The following is a 16,217-nucleotide window of genomic DNA, read 5'->3' as shown; positions in this document are numbered from 1 at the left end:
TTCGAGCAAGGGACCACTGGTTAACAACGCTGCAAGCGCATGCCCACTAATCACACCAAATGACCTGTTGTGTAACAAACTGGAGGACCTTTTTGTGTCCAGGATTGAACCATTACTTGTTGGGATAGCAAAAGATATTGTGGACACTCTGAACACTTGCCTAGAAGGTTTGCTTAGGAAATGCGCACTAATTGACAGACTTATTAATCATCCCCCACCCAACATGGTCCCTCATGAAAACATGAAGCGCCCCGAGGGTGAGGTGCAGAGGATGGAGGTTGGGAGGGTGGAGCTGGTACAGGCACCATGCGCAGTTCCACAAATTGATAATAGGAGTGGAGCTACTAACATGTTACCCTTAGTTTTGGAAGCACTGCTCCCGATCATGGAGGGGCCGCCATGCACGCAGCTCCCACTACGCGCTAGCGACCAACTGAGACCCTGTTATAGTAAATACAAACTTAATTTGCCACCTGAAGCATCCCCTCTGGTAGCTGTTTTTATTGGGGTGCCTCCTCTAAGGGAAGGGAGGTTGGATCCTCTATGGACCTAATGGCCAAATCTAAAAAATGGTGTGAGGATAAATGTTGTGGTAACAATAATATCGCAGATGAGGTTATATTCACAAGAAGGGTGGGTTGGATTGGCAAACATCAGAAATCCACACAAGGAGACTGCGTGGTTGTTAACTTCAGCAGGGCTAACCTAGCGGATAGACTCTTCTGGGATGGTTCTGACATTTCCTTATCGGACAAATTAAGACCAGTCCCGCTGGGCTTTTTCTACCCCCCACCAGGGCGCGTGTTGTACCATAGAGGCCCTGGGATGAGTAGGGGAGGAGGACGTGTTCCCCCAGGTGAGGGCAGGCTCAACCCCCATGCATCCCCACAACCCCTGAGGTGTCCAAATACCCCATTGAATGGTCAGCCCCCTATATACCAGAACGCCCAGGAGGGCCCTGCGTTGGCTACTGCTAACCGCTTCGCTCTCCTGTCAGGTCTGGAGGATATAGACTGACTATCTGGTGACCTTACCTGTGTGACCGAAGAGGCAGGGGGCAGAACGACTGATGCATGCAAGCTATTAAGCTGGAATGTGGCGGGTCTTAACTCCAAACGCAATGACAAGGGGTGGAGGAGTTTCGTTTCAGGGTACAATGTTATCGCTCTTCAGGAAACTTGGGAAACGTCAGCTAATTTCTGGTTGGATGGGTTATCCAGCTTCGCCAAAGCGGCTATCCCAAGCTGTGCCGGCAGAGCCAGAGGGGGCCTTTTAACTTTATTTTCCCTAGAACTGAAGGGTTCCCTAAGGCAGATTAGCACTGCCTCGCCCAACATTCTCATTGTCGAAAGGGAAATTAGTCCCACTAGGAGGACCCTATATATCAACTTTTATAACTCAGGGAATATGGACAATAGCGTTAGCAATGTTGCTAGCTTAGATACCGTTTTAACGTTAGTCAGTCAGAATACACATTTCGATGCAGAGTACATACTGTTAGGTGATTTTAATATCCACCCCTGCAAGCTAGTGTGCGGTATTAGTAACAAGGAGGGGGACGAAGGCCCCGAAGGTCCCCACTTTGAGCACACCACCCGAGGGGAGGAGCTAGAAGACTTTTTGGCACATTTTAACTTATATGAACCGGAGGGGGGCCAAAGAATAGTTACCTTCACGGGTACCAACCCTGGATCTATAATTGACTACATTTTTGTTACACCTGGCATCCTAAATAGGGTTATCACCTACCGCACAGTGCCCTCTCACTACAGCAACCACAACCCCGTTTTACTTGAGGTAGCCTGGGGAGACTACATGGGGCCAACCCTGGGGCCAGCCAGGTCTGAGGACACTCTGCGCATCTCCGACCAGGGCAGAAGAGTCAAATGGGCTAAGGTGGTACCAGAGAACTTTTATGCGGAAGTTTTTCCGAAAATTGAGGCACAGGCGGCAGTGTGTCAAAACCCACATGCCCAGGACTGCGAAATCTTACGGGCTTTTGAGACGTTATGTGGGCATGTTTCGCTGGAGCTTCTGGTTAAACCTAAGAAGGGAGCTCCAAATAAACAGCGTTGGTTTGACGCCTCCTGCTCAACCGCACACAGGTCCCTGATGTCAGCCTTAAAGATAACACCTAGGATAAGGGACGATATTGTCAGATTGAGGAAAAATGATAAATTAGCTATAAAAACCAGACAAGATAACATCAAACGGGAAGCGTGGGAGAGTCTCCTTTCCGTGGCCGTCCTGAAGGACAGTCAGAAATTCTGGGAAATAATTAAACAACCATTCTTCTCTGACCACAAAAACGAGGCTATGGATTGTGTCATCCCAGACGATAAATGGTTGGAACATTTCAAAAAAGTGTATGGGGATAATGATCTGGCAGGTCAAGTTGGTCCCTTGGTGACTTCGGATGCCACCCCCATCTACTTTCTCAGCTCAGAGGTGGAGAAAGCTATTCTGGCCACAACCAAACATAAGGCACCGGGCCCGGATGGGGTGCCGGCTGATTTTTTCATACACTCTCCTAAGCTATGGGCGGGGGTATTGGCCAATGTCTTCTCTGCCGCTAATGGCAACCCCACACTCTCCTCTTGGGCCATCTCTACTATCGTCCCTATCTTTAAAAAGGGCCAGCGGGATGATCCTGGGTGCTATAGGCCCATATCCCTCTTGGACTCTGCAGTTAAGATCTTAGGCAGAGTCCTTTTGACCAAATTGAGGGAAATTTGGTGGGCTGGCTGAGATTTAGAGGTTTAGAGAGAAGAAAGGGACGATCGAGCAGTGTTCTAACTTACACCTGTTGATCTCAAAATATACGGTGGCCAAGGAGGGGTCCTTGTTTCTAGCATTCATGGACCTCTCCTCGGCCTTCGACTTGGTGAACAGGTCTAAGTTATGGATGATCCTGTTAAAGATGGGGATTGATGAGGCACTGGTTAAAATCATGGCGTCTCTACACCAAAAGCTCTTTGCTGCGGTACGGGTTACCAATGAAGGAAGGTGTACGTTCCAATTTAAGTCCATGCAGGGGCTTAGGCAGGGCTGTATATTAGCTCCCTTGCTTTTTACTATCTATATCAACGGATTGGGCGTCCATCTGGAGGAGGTTGAGGGTGACGTTCCGCATGCAGGAGGAGCTAAGATCCCTGCGCTCCTGTATGCGGACGACACCGTGCTGATGGCCCGCACTGGCGTCGCCCTTCAACGCCTACTGGATGCTTTTGGTACATTTATGGACCAGTTAGACCTAAAAATAAATACAAATAAATCCCACACTATGGTTGTGGGGCGACAAAGCAGTAAGAGGAAAACCAAAACCTTCGCGTGCAAGGGCGAGGTCGTCTCCAGAGTCGCTACTTTCCCCTACCTGGGGGTTCTCTTCGATCAGAAAGGATCTTGGGGGTCCCAGGTGAGGGCAAAGAGGCTGGCGGTGATCAGATCATTGGCAGCCATCATGGGTTTTGCGGGCAGACTAGGCGCTAGGCCCATTGAAGCGCTCCTGAAAATTTATAAAAGCAAATCAGTCGCCCTGGCCTCATATGGTTCACCCCTTTGGGGTTATGTAAATCTCGAACCAATTCAGAAAGCGGAGAACAGATTTATACGTACTCTCCTGTCTGTCCCCCAGTCCACACCGACTTACTCCATACATATGGAGGTGGGCTTAGACTTCCTCACTGATGGGCTGAACATGGCACCATTGATCTTTTGGTTGAAGACTTGGCTTAATAAAGATCTGCCACTCAACCATAAGATCATGGCTGATGTATTGCCTTTAGATCACTTTAAAAGGATCCCTTGGTTGGCCTACCTGATGAAGGCGTTTTCAGATCTGGGACGCCCAGAGCTCTTTACTTCTCCTCAGGATATCAAGATCCAGGACATTGACACTCTTAAAAAGCAATTCTTAGGGAGGGCAAGAGCTTGTCGGGAGGAAAAGGAAATAACAAAACCAGCAGTGAGGAGACACTATTTACTTACAAACTCATTTGCACTAGCACCTTATCTTGGTTTTGTCACGACTCCATATCACAGGTTCCTTCTAATTAATTTCAGGTTTAATTTGTTACATTTTTATTTGGGCAATTTTAAATCCTGGGAAAAACCTGAACAAGCCCCCCCTTGTAGTTGTGATCATTTCTCCACCCAAGATACCATGCACTTTGTCATGTTTTGTGGGTTTTATTTAGAGCCAAGGAAAAAACATTTGTTACCGATTTTAAAGGAGGCTGGTTTCACACAAGTGAGACCAGCCTTGCTCTATCTACAATTATTGACCGACATACGTATTACTTTTTGTATGGCTAACTTCCTGGTGGCGGCAGCCAGAACTAAAAAATATATGCATCAGACCAATAGCCCCTCTTAAAAACTGTGCTAATTAAGATGCGAGATCCTAGTGTTACATTGAATGAATTACAAACGTGTCTTCCTTTTTCTATTATGCCTACGTATGCTCTGATTAATTTGTCATTTTAAACATTTTGTAAATAGCGTGTACTGTATATATTTTAAATTGTATGAAATGTTTTTATCTCTTTGTATGATTTTTAACTAAATTGAGTAAAGATATTTCGACTGACTGTATATGTGTTGTAAATAGTATTGAATGTATACATGTTTCTTTTTTCATTCACAAATTTGATAAAAAGAGTTTATAAAAAGAATCGTAAAAGTCATAAGGGTATAAATAAAGGTACCCGGACAAACTAAAATTAACTCTTTTTGGTTTGGTTCTTAAAATAATACTAAAGACTTTCAAATAAAGGGAATGTTACCATGTGGTGGATTTACCACAATGCAGCTGGGCGAATTGTGCACTGATATGCTCCCTCCCCCCTTTTGTTATTGGCTCATTTGAGTTATTGGGCTGACAAGCTCATTTGGATGGTTCATATGTAATACTGTAATCACTGAATCCAACTCTCACCACACAGCACCACATGAATATTGTGTTTTTTATTTCCCAAATGGGGTTACTAATATAGTCCTATAGCCTACTTCAATGGGCTATACCAGCATTCGAAGGCCCTGTCCCTGAGTCGCGAGGACCTATAAAGAGGGAAATGGCCTTTACCAACCTGAATAGCCCAAAATAAAAGGGCCATAAGGCTATTAGAGCATCCCATTTACTGAGGGCAGAATGTTTTAAAATATTAAAGGAGAAATACAAAAACAAATGTTTGAATGTTGGAGCAGAAGCCTATACCATTCATTATTAGTCCGAGCAACCCTATTGCCTTCAATGGAGCGCTCTACATTCCTAATGTTCTAAAATAGCCTTAAAGGCCTCTGCTGAGAGCTATACCAGTTGTTAAAGGCCCTGAACCAAGTTAAAGGCTTGATATCGGTGAGGGCTTTTAACAACCAATATAGCCCGAGAAAGAAGGGCTATAAGGCTATTAGAATATTTCATCCACTGAGGGTAAAATATTCTGAATTAAAAAGGGAGAAACAGAAAGGAACAAATTGGAATGTTGGTGCAGAAGGGTTATACCAGCCATTTTTAGACCTTAGCCACTCCATTGTCTTCAATGGCGTTCCCAAAATTCCAATGTTCTAATTGTCAGTATGAACACATTAAAGCCTTGTAACCAGCCCTGGCCCGTGGAGGGAGTTACGGTGGGGCAGGGAGGCAGGGAGGGGGAGGGGCAGGGTGGAGGGACCTAAAAACTGGCATATGGATAATTGCAGGTAGGTACACACTTTAATTGATAAAACGAAATTCGTAGCACACACAGCATCGCATTTTGCGATGCTGTGGGTGCGTGCGTGCGTGCTGTGCGTCTGATTCTTATAAAGTGTGACTTCTAACCCGTAAGGGTCTCAAGGTGCTGAAAGAGGGGGGTAAATCTGTGGTTCAGGCAAAGAGCCAGGTCTTGAGATTCTTCCTGAATTGAGGCAGTGATGGTAATCCTTCACAATGGAGAACAACCTATAAAATCATAACATTTTCAAAAAAAAAGTTAGTAATCCAGCCTTTACTCAATTAAACCTGGACTCAACAGTCCTTTTCTCCAGACATGCTTGAATCCTTAAATATTTGAATGTCAGACACAACTCCATTTATCTACCGCCTGTTAAAGTAATCCTCGATCAGTCGCCGTATTGCAATTTGCTTGAACAATAGCAATGCTATGAAATTCGACTGTTATTATTTCCATCAAAATCAAATGCCTTCAATAAGGAAGTAAGTAAATTCATCAAGGGCCAGGTCCCAACTCTGTCATCTCTATAAACTTAAATTATCATCTGTGTATAATCTAAATTGGTGCAGAGACAGAATAGCAAATCAAAAACATTTATTTAAACAAATATTGAGTTAAAAATATTGTGGGTCAGAAATAGCGACAGACAAATTCTCGTGGTCAAGAATATCAAATTTAGGTAAGTAATATCAGTGTTAAAAATATTGAAGTGTAAAATATCATTTGCAAAATTACAGTTGTTACAAATATGAATTTTTATTAATGTTATGTGTTTTAGTATCTATTTTATATGTATGTGAAGTGTGTTTTTTGCATAAGGTTTGTTTGTATTTTTAATATATGTGTTACATTTTTAATAGGTATTAATTATTTTTTATTTGATTTTTGTGTTTTTTGTCCCAGAGCGGGTTGTAGGTTTATAGGAGAATAGGGTGGGGAGTAATTTAATTATATAAAATTCATAGATTTTTTTAGGAGTTATTAATATTTTTTAATTTGATATATGCTTTTTTAGTTCTGTAGCGGGTTGTGGGTTTGTATGGGAATAGGGTGAGAAGTAATTTAATTATATACAATGTTTTTTATTTATTAATATTTGTTTAATTGAGAAGTTATAGTGTTAAATGGGAAAAGTAATTTATTAATAATTATTTATTAATTGGTTGTTAATACATTTTAACTAGTTCATTTGTAATTAATTGTGGTAATTGTGTAAATAGTTTTAGGTGTGTGTTGTGGTGTTTATAGGTGTAAAGGGTGGGAAGTAATTTATGTTTAATTAATGAATGAATAACTAGTTTTAATTCATTTTAATTAAATAATTAGTAATTATGGTAATTTTGTAATTAATTTTAGGTGTGTGTTGTGGTGTTTATAGGGGTAAAAGGTGGTAAGTTTTTTGTGTTTAATTAACTATTATATAGTTATTAATTAATGTTTATGTATTATTTTAGAATTTTATATAGCGCAAAACTAGACCCGAAAATATCAGGTATCAGCATGCTTTACATGAGCACCAGTTTAATTACAGATGGACACATTCATTTTTTGTTAGGCATGGGGAGATTACGTGACTTGCCCAGAATCACAGGACGTTGAGCGTCGTTGCTGAGACTTGAACCCGGTTCCCCAGCTTCGAGGTCGACCGCTCTAGCCATAAGGCTATGTTAATTACTTGATATTTATTTCGTGTAATTGTTTATTTTTTATGTGTTGTTTTTACTTTTAAAGGTGTAAAAGGTGTGTATTAAATACATTTTTAAATATTTAATTATTAGTTGTTAACATTAATAGTTTTTCCTTTAAAAATACAATTTAATTGTGTTTTGTTATTTTATAGCTTAATTTTAGGTGTATGTTGTGGATTCTTCAATACACTTAATTCGGTTTAAAAAACAAAAACCATAAAAGTTATATAACACCATTAAAATATAATGACATACAATTCATGGTATAAATAGTAATAGACACATCAGTAAAATACAAAGAAAAATATGTACATTAGAATCAATGTTAAATGCAGGGGAACTAACGAGCTACCAGTAGTTGGAAGTACAAATTCATAGCTGGTGGATAAAGGGCTGCCTACTAGTATTGGGGTGTTATTCATTTTTCCATACAATTTCTAGATCTCAGCGAGGATTTCAAAAAGCCTACAACAAATGGAATACATTCAGGTTTCAGCATTTGTAGATAAAAGAGAGCTGGGCGTACCTGTATAAAATTCAACCTTTTTAACAAAGGGGGTTAAAAAAGACCTACGAGGCACTTCATAAAATCTACAAAAAAAACATAAAATGCAGCAAATCCTGTGGAGACACACCGTCGCAGACACAGGATGCTAGCACTTGGCTTCTGCAACTCCCTTTAGGGACAGCAAGTCAAAAGTGTAAATAATCCAAGCGAAACCTGATTAATAAAAACTGCTCGAGGGACGACAAAGGCCACAAAAGGTAAGGTTCAATAGATGGGGTCGTTTTTAGCATGACAAATTTACGGACGCTCGGTTTACACAGTTCTACCCCATCTCTATCGAGCCTTTTAAGGGGGGAAAAAGACTTTCTTACAAATTCTACATCCACAACCGTGATAAAATCAGGCTTTAAAAAGAGATCAGGACGACCCAACTCTTGAAAGCATCTCCTTAAGTACTTTAACCATGAGATGCGTAACATGTGTTCAAGGCTCAGAACTTCTCGTAGAATCTGATGGTTAAAAACTAGATTTTTGTTTAGCCAGGTTTTAAGCCAAAACAACAGGGTGCAAGGCCAGAATGTCAGAAATAAATGGTAGCCCCGTATCTTCATGTACCACCAAATTTGAAAATCCTGTAGGTACCCCAAGAAGTTGTTTTAAAAAATTGTTCTCCACCACCTAGAGAACATCAGTTGCAGCATAGCCCCATAGTTCGCTCCCAAAACAGGCAATCACAACACTTTTCGCTTGGTATAATTTCAACAAGGCCGCAATAGGGCGCTTACCCATTTTTGCGGCAAAGTTTAAAATACCTGCATTTGCCCTTATAACATCCCCCTTTTTCCTCTGAATAAGGGCCCTCCAGTTCAAATGGTCATCCAATAAAACGCCCAGATATGAAAAAGTCGGGGTCAAAGGCACTTTCTCATCAGCCACTTTAAAGGGGTACTGCTTCTTAGGGCAGGTTCCGACCTGCATGATGTAGGATTTGGAATTATTTACTGGTAGATCACGATCCACCATAAAATTACTAAAGGTATCAAGAAGCATCTGAAGACCCCTTGGCGTCCTTGCTAAGAGGACAGCATCATCCGCATATAGCAGAACGGGTAGACCTCTTTGACCTGCAAACGGAAAGTCTGCACCTGTTTCTACCAAAACCTTTTTGTGCTGTGGATATTATAGTGTTAAAGCATGTGTACTCAATTAATGTTTATTATTTTGTTTTATGAATAAGATTTTTAATTGATTAATAATTATGTTAATTATGGAAATAAATGTAATTAAATATGTTGAAGTGTTTTGTTATTGGTGTGGTGTTATAAGGTAGGAAATAAAATAAGTGCATGTATGTTTTAATACATTTTTTGTTTGTTAATATTTGGCACTTTAAAATAATGATTATTTATAAATGTATTTATTAATTAATGTTATATATTATTTGTAGGTTTTTGTTATATGTAAATAATATTATAATATGTGTTCTTTTTATATGTTTAATATATTAAATGTTATATTTTTAAAATATTGTTTATTTATGTTTATGATTTAAAATAAAAATATTTGTTGTTTTTTTGTTAATTGTTTAAGTGTTATTAGTAAATGTTGTTTCTCTGCTATCCAGCACTTTCCTAATGTTGTAATCACTGGAGTTGGAATAGTAATATTTATCTCTCTGCTATTTAGCAATTTCCTTACTGTTGCTTTCAATGGAGGGGAAATAGTAAGTTTTACACCTCTGCTATCCAGCACTTTCCCTACTGTTGCACTCACTGGAGTGGGAATAGTAATTTTTACCCCTCCGCTATCCAAAACTTTCCATACTGTTGCACTCACTGGAGTGGGAATAGTAAGTATTGCCCATCCGCTATCCAACACTTTCCCTACTGTTGCACTCACTGGAGTGGGACTTGTTATTTTTTACCCCTCCGCTATCCAATATTTACCCTACTGTTTCACTCACTCGAGTTGAAATAGTAAATGTAATTCCTCCGCTATCAATCAATCAATCAATCATGCCATTTGTATAGCGCACTACTCACCCGGGAGGGTCTCAAGGCGCTTGGTGGGAGGGGTATGCTACTGCTCGAACAGCCAGGTCTTGAGTTGTTTCCTGAAGGCGAGATGGTCCTGGGTCAGCCGAAGGTGGATGGGGAGGGAGTTCCACGTCTTGGCAGCCAGGTAAGAGAAGGATCTTCCTCCGGCGGTGGCTCTTCGGATGCGTGGTACTGCTGCGAGGGCGAGGCTGGTGGACCGTAGCTGGCGGGTGGGCGTGTAGAAGGTCAGGCGGTCGTTGAAGTACTTGGGGCCCAGGTCGTGGAGAGACTTGTGTGCGTGGGTGAGGAGCCGGAACATGATCCTCTTGTCGATGGGGAGCCAGTGCAGGTTCCTCAGGTGGCTGGAGATGTGGCTGCGTCGGGGGACATCCAGGATGAGTCGGGCGGAGGCGTTCTGGATGCGCTGGAGTCTTTTCTGTAGCTTGGCTGTGGTTCCGGCGTAGAGGGCGTTTCCATAGTCCAGTCGGCTGGTGACGAGTGCCTGGGTGACAGTCTTCCTGGTCTCGGTCGGGATCCAGCGGAAGATCTTGCGAAGCATACGCAGGGTGTTGAAGCACGATGAGGAGACGGCGTTGACTTGTCTGGTCATCAAGAGGGAGGGGTCCAGGATGAAGCCCAGGTTGCGTGCGTGGTCGGTTGGCTTGGGTGCGGTGCCCAGGGCTGGGGGCCACCAGGAGTCATCCCAGGCGGAGGGCGAAGATCCCAGGATGAGGACTTCCGTCTTGTCCGAGTTCAGTTTCAGGCGGCTGTCCTTCATCCACTCGGCGACGTCTTTCATCCCTTCGTGTAGGCAGGTTCTGGCGGTGTCAGGGTCTCTGGTGAGGGAGAGGATCAGCTGGGTGTCGTCGGCGTAAGAGATGATGTTGAGGTTGTGCTGGCGTGCGATGGCTGCGAGAGGTTTCATGTAGATGTTGAAGAGGGTGGGGCTGAGTGAAGATCCTTGCGGGACGCCGCAGATGACTTCGGTGGCCTCGGAGCGAAACGGGGGTAGGCGGACTCTTTGTGTTCTTCCGGCGAGGAACGAGATGATCCACTCCAGTGCCTTCTCTTGGATACCGATGTTGCTGAGGCGCTGGACTAGGGTGCGGTGGCAGACCGTGTTGAACGCAGCGGAGAGGTCCAGGAGGATGAGTGCCACTGTTTCCCCCTTGTCGAGCAGGGTCCGGATGTCGTCGGTGGCTGCGATGAGGGCGGTCTCGGTGCTGTGGTTGGCTCTGAAGCAGGACTGCGAGGGGTCGAGGGATCCGTTCGTCTCGAGGAAGGCGGTCAGCTGTCTGTTGACGATCTTCTCGATGACTTTAGCAGGAAAAGGGAGGAGCGAGATGGGGCGGAAGTTTTTGAGATCGGTGGGGTCCGCTGTAGGTTTCTTCAGGAGGGCGCTGATCTCGGCGTGCTTCCAGCTCTCCGGGAAGGTGGCGGTGTTGAAGGAGGCGTTGATGATGTTCCGGAGTTGGGGTGCGATGGTGGAGTCGGCCTTGTTGAAGACGTGGTGTGGGCAGGGGTCGGTCGGTGATCCGGAGTGGATGGTGTTCATCGTGCGGGCTGTGTCTTCGGTGGTCACCGTGGTCCAGGTGCGAAGGGTGGCGGTGGGGGGCGTTGGTTCGACGGTTGGGTGCGTGGGTGGGGCGCCAAAGCTGTTGTGGATGTCGGCGATCTTGCGGTGGAAGAACGAGGCGAGGGAGTCGCAGAGGTCTTGTGACGGAGTGATGCCGTTGGTGCCGGTGCTGGGGTTGGAGAACTCCTTGACGATAGTGAAGAGCTCTTTGCTGTCGTGGGCGTTGTTGTCCAGTCGTTCCTTCAGGGATTTCTTCTTGGTGGTGCGGATGAGCTGGTGGTGCTTGCGGGTAGCGTGTTTGAGGGCGGTCATGTTGTCGGTGGTCCGGTCGAGGAGCCAGGCTTTCTCGAGGGTGCGGCAGGTCTTCTTGGAGTCCTTGAGGTCGTCGGTGAACCAGGATGCCTTCTTGCTTCTGGGTCTGCAGGGAGGGTTCTTTAGTGGCGCGAGGTCATCGGCGCAGGCGGTCAGCCACTGTGTGAAGTTGCGGGCTGCTTCGTTGGGGTCCGTTGTGTTGGCGGGTGGGCTCTGGCTGAGGTAGGTGGTGAGCTGGTCTGCGGTGATCTTGCTCCAATTCCTGTGAGGTACCTGTTGCGGGTGGTGGTGGGTCGTGGATCTTTTGAAGCTGAAGTGGACGCAGCTGTGGTCGGTCCAGTGGAGTCCGGTGGCGTGGCTGAAGGTGATGTACTTGCTGGAAGAGAAGACGGGATCAAGCGTGTGGCCGGCGTAGTGGGTGGGGGTGTTGACCAGTTGCTTGAGTCCGAGGTTGGCGAGGTTTTCCAGCAGGGCGGTGGTGGTGCGGTCCTTGTTGTTCTCCAGGTGGAAGTTGAGGTCCCCGAGGAGGATGTAGTCAGTGGAGGGGAGGGCGTGCGGGCTGATGAAGTCTCTGATGTCTTTGCTGAATTGTGTGCGTGGTCCCGGGGGTCTGTAGATGAGGTTGCCTCTGAGGGTCATCTTAGGGTCGGTGTGAATCTGGAAGTGGAGATGTTCAGCTGCGGCGAAGGAGTCGTTGGCGTCGGTCGTGATGCGGATGGTGTTCCTGTGGACGATGGCGATGCCACCTCCGGTCTGGTTGATGCTGTCCCTCCTGATGATCTTGTACCCGTCCGGGATGGCGATGGCGATGTCGGGTGCAGAGGAGGCGTTCATCCAGGTTTCCGTGAGGAAGGCGACGTCCGGTGATGTAGCGTTGAGGAGGTTCCAGAGTTCCACGGCGTGTCTGTGGACGGAGTGGGTGTTGATCAGGATGCACTTGAGGTGGTTGCTGCTGGTGTTTGTCTTGGCGGGTGCGGGGCAGGTTCGGAGGCAGGTGATCCAAAACTTACCCTACTTTGCACTCACTGCAGTGGGAATATTAATTTTGCCCTCCGCTATCTAACACTTTCACTACCGCTGCACTCTTTGGAGTGGGAATAGTAGTTTTTGCCCCTCCGCTATCCAACACTTTCCCTACTGTTGCACTCATTGGAGTGGGAATAGTAATTTTTACCACTCCGCTATCAAACATTTTCCCTACTGTAGCACACATAGGAGTTGGAATAGTAGATTTAATTCCTCCACTATCCAACACTTACCCTTGCACTCACTGGAGTGGGAAAAGTAATTTTTACCACTCCCCTGTCCAACACTTTCCCTATTGTTGCGCTCTTTAGAGTGAGAAAAGTAATTTTTTCCCCTCTGCTATCCAACACTTTCCCTACTGTTGCACTCACTGGAGTTGGAATAGTAAATGCAATTATTCTGCTATCCAACACTTTCCCTACTGTTGCACTTATTGTATTGGGAAATATAAGTTTACGTTTTTTTAATAGTTACATTTTTTAATGTATTATAGAATTTTTTTTTAATTGTAAATTATTGATATATATATTTATTTATTTGAAAGGTTTTTTATAGCGCTGGCTAGACCCAGAGGTATCGGAGCACTTTACATGAGGTATGACATTGTTTCACAACATTGTTACATAGTTAGATCAATCAGTCAGATATCAGTTCAGTTCAGTTCATAAATCTTTATTCGAACTCCAAGAATTCATTAAAGCACATACACAATTTACACAATTATTATAAAATCCAAATAAGGTCAATTAAGCCATAGAAACATCAGACAGATTTACAAATTAATATTCAGAGAAAAACTCAGGCATTGTCCATCATTTTGCGGGCTCGGACGGCAATTCTCAAGAAAGTGCTAGTGCAACAAATTAATTCTTCATTATACAAGGAGAGCAGCAGTTGATAGGATTCCCCCAGTAATTGGTCTATGTTTTTGAAAAAAGGGAGTTAAAAACCATTTTACATATTTTAGATAAAATTTACAGACAAAGAAAAAGTGCAAATTGCTTTGTGTGCTAATCCCGTCACAAGGACATTTTATGTTATCGGAAATTGGACAATAGCCCAGAGGAAAATTTAGCAAAATTCTTACAGTTCCAGCCCTCAGTCGAAACAGAAGACATCTTTCCCAATTTATCATTGGCAGAGTTAGATATAATACCAAAGGGTATCTGTATGATTCCCTGCCCATATAGGTAAGGACTGTAGTTTTCTTAGATTCTTCCCTGACTCTGTCTGTATTATAAAGTGCCTAGAGTGCGTTCTTCAAGTCATTCTTATATATCAAGTTAACTTTACTTGGGTCAATGAAGATGCTACCTTTGTCAATACTACACAAACTTTTATAAACACCCGAGAGCCAAGGAATCTTCATTCCTCTTTCGCATTTTAGACAGTCAGTTATAATTTCTTGGGTCAGGGTAGCTGATTTATTCCTCCAGACAGAATGCCAAAATAACGTGGGTCGAGCACTAATAAAATCAGATATTAAAGGTAAATTTAGTTCCTTGTGGCAGATGTATTGGGTGGTAGAAATCGGCGCTCCCAGCAGCTTTCTACAAAACCGTTTTTCTTCCTGCTGGATACACTGGTTCTTCGCCAAACCCCATACCTCTGCCCCATAGGTAGCTACGGGGACACATTGTAGTTAAAAAATCTTTACAATTGCTTCAATGGCGCCTGTTTTTTAAGTTGGGGGATACTTAAAATGGAGTTGATGGCCTTTGAGAATTTGCTCGTGGAGTGGGCCAAATGCCCAGTCCACGAGCCATTCGCAGCAAAGACCATCCCCAGGTATGGGAAATTGTAAGTGGAAGTAAGTCTGTCTTTCCCTACCAATATAGAGTTGAGCTGACTTTTCCCTGGTCCACATGACATGATAAATGACTTTTTAAAGTTCACCCGTAAATCCAGCCCGTCCATGTATTCTGTAAAAAATTTTACTAGGGTGCACAGGGAGTTTGGTGTGCGGCGCATTAGGACCGCATCATCAGCGTAGAGAAGTACGGGCAGAAATTTGCCATTAATTATAGGGACATCTGTAGTAGACTGTTCCAGATGGTTACTCAATCCGTTAATATAAATAATAAAAAGCAGGTGTGCTAAAACGCACCCCTGTCTTACTCCCCTTCCTACCTTTATTGGTCCTGATAATTCCCCTCCCATTCCTATCCTTACTCGCGCCTTAAGGTCAGTGTGTAAAAATCCTAAAAAATGGACCAATAAATGGTCCATACCAAAACTCAATAAAATTGACCAAAGTTTGGACCTGTTAACTAAATCAAAAGCGGATGACAGGTCCATAAATGCTAAATAAATGGGGGCGGAGCGAGCAATGTTATATTTATTGATAACCAAATTAAGATATAAACATTGTTCAACTGTCCCAAACCTACTTCTAAAACCCAATTGACACGGGGATAAAATGCCGCTTTCCTTTGTCCAGTCTAAAATCCTGTTGTAAATGACGTGGCCCAAAGTCTTTAGGGTGTTATCGAGTAAAGAGATCGGTCTGTAATTAACAGGATCCGATCTGTCACCCTTTTTATATATTGGGACGATTACACTTGTTGCCCATGTTTTAGGCATGGGTGCTTGGGGTAAACTATTAAAAACATTCACAAGGACTGGGGCCCATAGTTCCGGTTTCCATTTTATAATATCTATAGGTAACCCATCGGGTCCTGGAGCCTTGTTTCCAAGGCTCTGTGTAATCGCCTCTTCTACCTCCACCAGTGTTATCTGTAAGTTGCCAAGATGGCCCTGCACATAATGGTCCGAGCTGTGTGATGGCAAGGCATATATTTTAGAAAAGTGGCTTTCCCAAGAACTGCTAGTAATAGTGCAACTAGCAGGTGTTAACTGTTGGCCCATATTACACAAGTCTCTTACTGTGGGCCAAAATAAGTTACCAGTCTTCACCCCTGCTGTTTCTGCGACGGCTTCCCATTGCTCACTCAGAAGGATGCCCGTCCGCTCATTTATTGTGGTTTTATAGACTTTCCTAGCTGCACTAACATCTGCCCTGCATCTTGGTTTAGCTGTTAGGGCCTTACGCAGGTTCTTATTGGCCTCAGAGCAGTTGTGGTCAAACCATCTTGGGTCTTTTGGGCCCTGGGAGAATGGCACTGATAGGAGGGATCTAATCATGGAGCATATTTTAATAAAATCTTGAATTACATAAGGACATAGAGCTGTCGTCGATAGACAAGAATTTATTAGAGTCTGATGCCGTGTTAATAGAGACTCAGTTATTTTCCCGCTGTCTATCCCCTTCCACTTTAGTCTTAATTTATCTGTTGAAGGGGTTATATCCCTCGCCCCTTGAGCAGTAGCATACAATGGCCTTAAAGCTAATCTTAG

This window comes from Lissotriton helveticus, chromosome 8 (assembly GCF_964261635.1).
Source record: "Lissotriton helveticus chromosome 8, aLisHel1.1, whole genome shotgun sequence".
Classification (NCBI taxonomy): Eukaryota; Metazoa; Chordata; class Amphibia; order Caudata; family Salamandridae; genus Lissotriton; species Lissotriton helveticus.
The sequence above is the reverse complement of the archived record's forward strand: the minus strand, read 5'-3'. Positions refer to the sequence as shown.